This window comes from Helianthus annuus, chromosome 12 (assembly GCF_002127325.2).
Source record: "Helianthus annuus cultivar XRQ/B chromosome 12, HanXRQr2.0-SUNRISE, whole genome shotgun sequence".
Classification (NCBI taxonomy): Eukaryota; Viridiplantae; Streptophyta; class Magnoliopsida; order Asterales; family Asteraceae; genus Helianthus; species Helianthus annuus.
This window is the reverse complement of record NC_035444.2, coordinates 29378953-29387255: the sequence shown is the minus strand read 5'-3', so window position 1 is coordinate 29387255 and position 8303 is coordinate 29378953. Positions and strand designations below refer to the sequence as shown.

General features: G+C 32.9%; 1 long non-coding RNA gene across 1 annotated transcript; it reads right to left on the bottom strand.

The window, feature by feature from the left end:
* Positions 1–5073: 5073 nt before the first annotated feature.
* Positions 5074–5874, bottom strand: LOC110903657. The gene is made up of 3 exons (XR_002572086.2): positions 5838–5874; positions 5536–5733; positions 5074–5143 (listed from the first exon to the last, which is right to left on the bottom strand). It is a non-coding gene; the product is annotated as an uncharacterized LOC110903657 (long non-coding RNA).
* Between the last annotated feature and the right edge of the window lie 2429 nt (positions 5875–8303).

Here is an 8303-nt window from a genome sequence, read left to right as displayed (position 1 = left end):
GAAAACTACATAGTTTCTAGACATCCATAAAACCAACAACCAATTAGGATCACTGATTGCGACATTCCCTTCTTTGTATCTGAACCTTCGATGACCAAATGAAAGTTGATTAGATTCTCAATAGATAAGGCATATACCTATATACCTGGGGATAGAACATCATGAAGACACTCTTTGCTAGTTAACCGATGCCACATAGTCGGAAATAAAAAAAATATGTGCCTACTGTTTTGCCATTGGTTTTCCTTGTTCCTCCAGAAGTAAAAGTTGACCCAAACAAAGTCAAAGTTGACATAATTGCTCTAATTGACTAACTTACAGAGTTGCATCTTTCCTTTGGATTTTCCTTAATCACCATAGTACCCTTTTTTATCACAGTTAAGATTGTTGAGAGCCTATCCCACATTTCAATCTAGTATCAAATAAGCTTGGAACTCCTCCAAGAAGAACTTGCCCCACTGCAAATAACAAATATGACAAATTGCAAGTAAGCCATCAAAAAAGAACTCATAAAGTTTTGAAACCTCTATCATCATAATGGTTTCACTTATTTAATTATTATGGTTTGCACTTAGCACTTTTAATTAAAATCTCACTAACCACTTTATCACAAAAATGATCATCCCCCCATAACGGCATTGCATATCCCTCCACTGATCTGGTCTACACTGTTTTGACTATGCAGATACCTCTTGTCGACATTGACCCAAAAAAGGTCTAATATGAAAAAAATGAATAAAAAGCTCTTATAAGTGAAATACTTAAAATGTTGTTATAGAAAACACTTACCACAACAACATTTTTAAGTATTTTGTAAAATAAAACCATTTGACCCGTTTGATCCAAAACACCATTTGACTCGTTTTGATTCTAACCCAACATTTATATAAATTATTTGACCCATCTAGCAAAGAACAACCCAGAGCAACCCGTGACCCATGAATGATAGTGGGAAAATTTATGAAGTCTTACTACCTTTCAAAAGTGAAAATTAAATAGGAATCCTTGACCATTAACTAAATAACATGCTTGCCACGCAAAAACCTGGAAGATGGGATGCATAAATTAGGATAGTATACATGATTGGAAACTAACATACATCGACCTAGGGTCTTTGCCGACAGTCTTAGTAGTATCTCAAATAGTATAATGCATGACACAAGTTCAACCATTCTCTCTTATTATGTAATTAAATAATTGACTTCCTGTTAAATTGGAATGTAATTAAAAGTTATAAAAACAGAATGGTGGACATATGGAAGCCGATAATCTTTTAATTTTCATTTTCATTATATATTATTATAAATTTATATTATTTGAATTGCATCATGCAAATGCATCAGTGTTACATTCATGAAATGCCAACGATCCGTAAATTCAATTATAGTTTTATATTTTTTTATCAATCAGTTTTTAATAATTAGATCTTTTTTATTATACATCTAAACTGAACTGAGGTTTAGAATTGTGAGAATTACTTTGTGTCATTTGTATCAAGCAACTCTTTTCAACTATCTTTCTAAACAGAACTAATACATTTAGAACTAATCTCACAACCATTATTTAAAATACTCACAACCTTACTAACAGTTGAATCAATTCCACCATTTCCATGTAATCTATACCCAGAGAAATAAACACAAGAAAATCATACAGAGTCAATTCGCATAACATAATAATAACACAATAATGGTTACCCTACTGGAAGATGATAAAAAACAGTCATTACCTTTCATAATAGGTGATAACTGACTCAAGATCTCCTGGGGTTTTGTAAATCACATCCATGTTACAATATGGTTCAGCATACATGGGTCTTTCTAGAAAAGTTAACAAAAATAGAAATCGAACTCATCCAATAAAATTGTCAGCAAGCAACAAATTTAAAGAAATTGGATAAACCATGAGGCACATAGAAAACAAATTAGATACACGCAACATGATTGAAAAAGAATTTGGTAAGAAAACATTTTGCGAATGACCTAACAACGTATAAAGCATAAAAAGCGACTTACCTTTAGAAACTTTAGGAAGCTTGAAGCCGATGAACAGATTGTATACATGCCTTTCATCTGCATTTACCAATGATATTAACAAAATTCTATGAAGGAAATTTATTATGGAACTCACGGGTTTATAAAGAAGTGACGTGGCTGGCGTTTTTAATTCTTGTATTGTAGATGCTTTGACTGAACTATAAAAAACAGTTATAAGAAAATCATAGCTAAACTATGGATCTAATCTTCATTCATTTATCTCGATTCTTTTGTTTACTGATCACGCCGTGTGTTAAAATACCTTACTTTTGTAAAAAAGTGAAAAATTAATACCTAAAATGGTATATCAACCTTCACTCGCAAATACTTTTTGTCCATTTTTTAGTCATAACCAAATACCATTACCTCAAATGATTTATATAGTTTTTATAGTTTTTTTAAAACAAAAAACCCATCATATAGTTTGGCAAACCCCCACTCCCCCAACGTTCACCTTCAATGCCACTACTCCCACCCCTCATTTGACCAAAACTTTACCACCTCAAACTTAGATTTTAAAGTCATGAATAGGGTCAAACCATATAAGGTATTCGTGCAATTTACTATAACAGGAAATTAAAATATTTAGTTATAGATTACCTAGTCCAGCAAAGATGCCTGTAGAATTGACCTGCACCAAAAGCAGCACAAACATTCTCATTAACCAGATAACCCTGATGTTTCTTTCATATTCTAAGATCACGCGAGTTTCGCGGGTGGCTTAACACAAACATATAATATATACTGGCATTCAAGCCCATGTCATACAACCATGAAACAAAACCTAAAGAAGATGAAAGCCAAGAGTTGACCTAAAAAGTCAACTTCCAAACCAGTTCCATTTTCAAATACCTACAAAGTTTGATCTGATTATATTCAAGACTACTCTTATTTTAAAAAAAAATCATTTTTAAATTTACGTTTGACCGAAAAAGCAATGTTAACTTTTCTAAGCATGTAGAATTTTAGAAAACATTAGTTAAAATAAACTAAATTACCTGTATCAAAATCAACTAATGTGAACATTTAATTGAAAGTCAACAATTCTGTGCAGTTCAAAAAACCGAAAATTTTGCCGGCCGGAGGGTCAGCTGACCCCCTGTAGTTCCATCTCTGCACATAATACCAAATATCATAAATAAACCAAGTATAAAAAACCGAGATTAAAAAAAACCTTCAACTCACTTAAAATAACCGACTATACGCAAGTACGGACGACAAATTAATGAGAATAACCTTAAAGCTCAGAAGCATCACCCGTCGCTCTTTAATCGAACCAAGTACAAAACTATTGCACACATCCACATTGCAATGAAATTGTTCCTTTGAAATCTGAATCATGGAGTACAGAATTACAAAAACACAATAGAAATCAGCTGATAAATGAATATTTATGCACCTAGACCCAAAAAGCCAGGCCCTTATATAGAACCAACTTACTTGTGCAAAGTAAACTAAAATGTCGTAAATAAGAAGAAAACATTTAACGCCAACTCTGCTAGAATTGTTTGGTTTTTTTAAACAGTTAACTTTTATCAAAATAGATGAAAGTTGTTTTGTTATTACCTTTGTGGCATTAAGACAGCCCCAGTCACTTCAATGCTTGTTAGTGCAACAATAGCGTCTAGATATCAATCGACATGCCTTCTTTATCCAAAATATTGTTCTATGTGCAGCTCTAAAAAGGCTAAATAGCTTTCTTCATCTTAGTGCCAGTTAGATCATATATCCAAATCGAATTGGAGCGTATTCTTCTACCAATTTCTTGAGTCAAAGATGATTCAATCACCATTTTTAGGCCGCCAAACAAACAGAGAAAGTTAATCAAAGCCACAAACAATCTGTATGGTGTTTATACATTAAAATTCTAAATCTATAATAATCAAAAGAAGTTAAAAACAAAGTTAAAAAGAAACTTGAAATGGGTTCATGTGTCTAATTTTCCCTTTCGCCATCAGAACCTCATCCAAATCCGCTGACTGAAGCTCTCGCCTGCTAATTTCCATACAATGGAGCTCCCCTTCTTTCAGGAAATAATAAGATGCTTCAAACAATAGATAATCATATAAATCCTAAAAAAAATAGTGCTTTAAGAAAATGTGTCCAGGCGAATTTATTCATGTGTTTCAATCTGATCTTTATACTTAGGGCACAGTCCTGTGATATTCAAGAACGGCCTAAACTTTGCTTCCCTGTGCAACATCAAGGTGTAAAACTGTAAGAAAGGCATAATTTAGAAAAAAAGGTACCGCAACTATTACCTCAAATTCAATAGAAATCCAAAAACCTTCATTTACTATCTTACAGAACCGTCCTTCGAGAGACAATTGGCAAAAGCCAAAAAGTGAACCGTCATCCTAAATCTAGAAATCACCACCCATGAAAGTCGTAGTGTTCAAGTTCTTTGTCATCTTATCAACTCAAATAACATAATCTGAACAAAAAAATAAACCCTAATCTTAAAATCGAATTCGTCAGAGAACTAAAAAAAGAAAATAATTGTAAGATAAACTCACCTTGTAGTGGAAGAACGTTCTTAGAATCCTACAGCCACTTGTTCTTAGATTATCATAATTGTTAGACAATATAATTGTTAGACAATATAAACTCACCTTGAGATCCCAAATGCCGACTACATCAACACCCAAACAATCTTTTCCACCAATGAGTTTCAGATCTTCTTACCTCTCGATCTCGGCACTCGTAAATCGTTGGCAAATCTGATTAGTTTGTATAACAGTCATATCTCACTAACTACCAATTTCGAATCCAAATTTTGCAATCAAAGCTCATTTTGTTCTCTAAGCACAATGTAAAAAAACAAAAATCTGAATAAAAATATCCCCATTCTTTCTTTTTCATCCTAGTTAGTCTCGTTCATCTTTTTTGTTCAACTCAATTAGACCCATTCAACATTTTAACCTATTTTCATCTACCAGTGAAAAGCCTCATGTTCCATTGTCGATTAAAAATCAAAATACAATCCATCAAAATACAAACAACAAACTGAAAATAACATGTATAGAATGAAATTAAAGTTATAAAAGTACTAACCCATGACTGGATTGAATTGTTGCTAACCACTTCCGAAGCTTTCAAATTACTCTCTGAAAATCAAATAAGAATAAATTCACAAAAATTAGAATAGACACTCACAAATGGCTGTTTCAGATTTCAATTATAATTTATATGTATATGAATAGACACTCACAAAACATATCACTTTCATCAAATTAAAACACAAAACTATCATAACAAAATCAAAATTAGGGCACGATACATAAACATGATGTTGTTCATTAACATCCACTCTGAAGACTCCATAGTTGTTGTAGGACTCAGCTCTCATTTTCCGTTTGTGTGTAACTCAGGTAAAAAAAACCTTAGTAAATTAGACACGCAACCCATTTGAAAATCGAATCACTTTTACGTGGTTGGATTGAACGACAAAATCAGAAACGATTCGACAATTCTACACCTAGATCAATGATTAACATACCTGGATGAGAGTTCAAATGCTTGAGATATAGGGATTTTTGAAGTGGGTATGGGCCAGGTACAATCGATTTCCAGAACTCCATATCAGTATTAGGTGCTTCAGCAACTTTTGTAGCCCAAGAAATCAACATAATAAGGGATCCAGCAGCAAGAGACGTTTAGAGAGAGAACCAGAGAGAAATCATTGCTCCCATGAATCCTGTAAATTTATACACACAACCAAATTAGGGTTCTAGGAACGATCAATGGAGAGGAACCGCTAATTAGGGTTCTATTAAAAATTGTGAGATTTAGATAGAGAACCAGATTGAAAAGGAGCGTAGATGAAGGAATGAAATTAATGAAATTAGGGTTTAATATTTAGAATGGAATGATTGTATAGTACGCGTGAAGGAAAAGGATTGGCGCTCTTTGTGAATTATCAGCCAAAAGAGAGTGTCCACATCAACAAAATGATTGGCTAAGAATAGCCCATGTGGCCTAAGAGAATTCATTTAGTATAATAGATAGATTAGTATAATACACGGGTATGTTCAACCGTATAATACATATGTCTGTCTAAAAAATAATTCTTTTTTATTAATTATATATTATTACATTTATCAACACCAATGTAATACACATAATTGTAACCCAATATTTTTTTATAAAATATTAGCTACACTGAATGTTAATAGAATCTAAAATTAAATATAGAAAGTATTGAGTCATGTGTTCTTATATTTTACTATAGAAATTAGATCATGTGTAGTGGAGGGGGTGTTGAGCGTTTTTTCCTAAAAAAATACTTCCCTCCACACCATTATAATTCACCCTGGGTGTTTTTTGCAACTTTTTTGATGGGCGTTTCATTTAAAACGTCTATTGATCAAAAACCTAATTCAATGGGTCAATAGGAAATTAGAAAATTGAAATGGGTAATGATTGAATGGAGGTTACGGGAGGTTATGAGGCATTACACAAGTACACGCTTTTTCGCTTCACATTATATAACACCCTATATACCACATGTCAATTCATAATTAAGGATGAGACATTTGCTTCACCCACCACTACAGATGGTAAGACAATCAGATTTCTAATTTTTATATCTAAATATACAATAATGTCTTAAGAGATGCAGGTCCGACTCTCACTTGGTGCAGAGTGTGGCACTGGTGGGCAATGATAGGAGACCCAGGGAAACCTGGGTTGGATCCTTGAGCCAAACGGGTTTTACCGGTAATTTCACTGTCTTGCCTACAAGCGAGTGGGTTACCGGGTTTTCCCCGAAATTGGTGGTGGACTCGGGTTACTCTCAGAGTATTCCGTTTGTTCAGTAAGTGCCCAAAAAATGCTCAGTATTGAGTTTGTTGGCCGTTCAATAAAAAAATATACAATAATGTCAAACAATGTCAAACAGGCTCCACGCCTCGAGTCACGTGAGTGGCACGTCATTGCACACCGCAGCGCCAAAGAAAGCGACGAATAGGCAGTATATATCTTTATAATATGAAATTGGAAATTATAAAGCATAGCATTATATGAATTTTGTTTCGCAAATCTTGTACAAACCTTAAAATTTAACACGATCCGTACTAAACAAGACAAGAAAACGTGTTGGGTATTCGTTTTCAACACGAACACTACGTATTTAAACTCAAGTTTTTTTTTAATTTTAATATTCAAGTAATTTTCTAGAACATTTACGCTTAAACAATAAATTTGATATTTATTTATTTGAATCTTTTGAATTTTTACATTGCATTATGATTACTTTTAAGTTATGCTATAAAGCACATCGTTTTTTTGATATATATATATATATATATATATATATATATATATATATATATATATATATATATATATGGGATCGTTAAAATGAAAACCACCTCTAGTTGTAAGAACAATGGGAACCACTTTCTGGCCCTTAGATCAACTAGATGGATGGATGTGATTAAAAGTAGATAATAATAATATTAAAAGCTTTTTGTCTTATTATGTCTTTAATATTATAATCCAAAAGGGTATTTAAGTAAAATCACTCTATTTTGTCTTTTTATATATATTAATTTTAAATTACCTTTTTTGTCCTACTCATTAATTAGTATTTTTACTTAATTATTTTTTATTTATAAACAGATTTTTTTTTGTAAATCAATTTTTTGAAATCAAATTTTTATAATAATTTTTTTAATTTTTAAGATTTTTACGCCCGGCCTTTTTACGCCTCGTTTTTTGACGCGCCGTTTTTTCGCCCGGCTTTTTCACGCGTCGTTTTTTCAACGCGCCGTTTTTGCGTTTTACGCCCGGTTTTTTACGTTTTACGCGTCGGTTTTTTACGTTTTGCGCGTCGGTTTTATACGTTTTACGCCCCAGTTTTTTATGTTAATGTTTTTTTATGCTTTACGCGCCGGTTTTTTACGTTAACGTTATTTACGTTTTGCGCGTCGGTTATATACGTTTTACGCCCCGGTTTTTTACGTTAATGTTTTTTTTTACGTTTTACGCGCCGGTTTTTTACGTTAACGTTATTTATGATTTACGCGCCGGTTTTTTACGTTTTACGGCCCGGTTTTTTACGTCAACGTTTTTTTTACGTTTTACGCGCCGGTTTTTTTACGTTAACGTTTTTTACGTTTTTACGCGCCGGTTTTTTACGTTTTACGCCCTGGTTTTTACGTTAACGTTTTTTTACGTTTTGCGTTAAAACTTTTTACGTTTTACGCGCCGGTTTTTTACGGTTTTTTACGTTTTACGGTTTTTTACGTTTTACGCGCCGGTTTT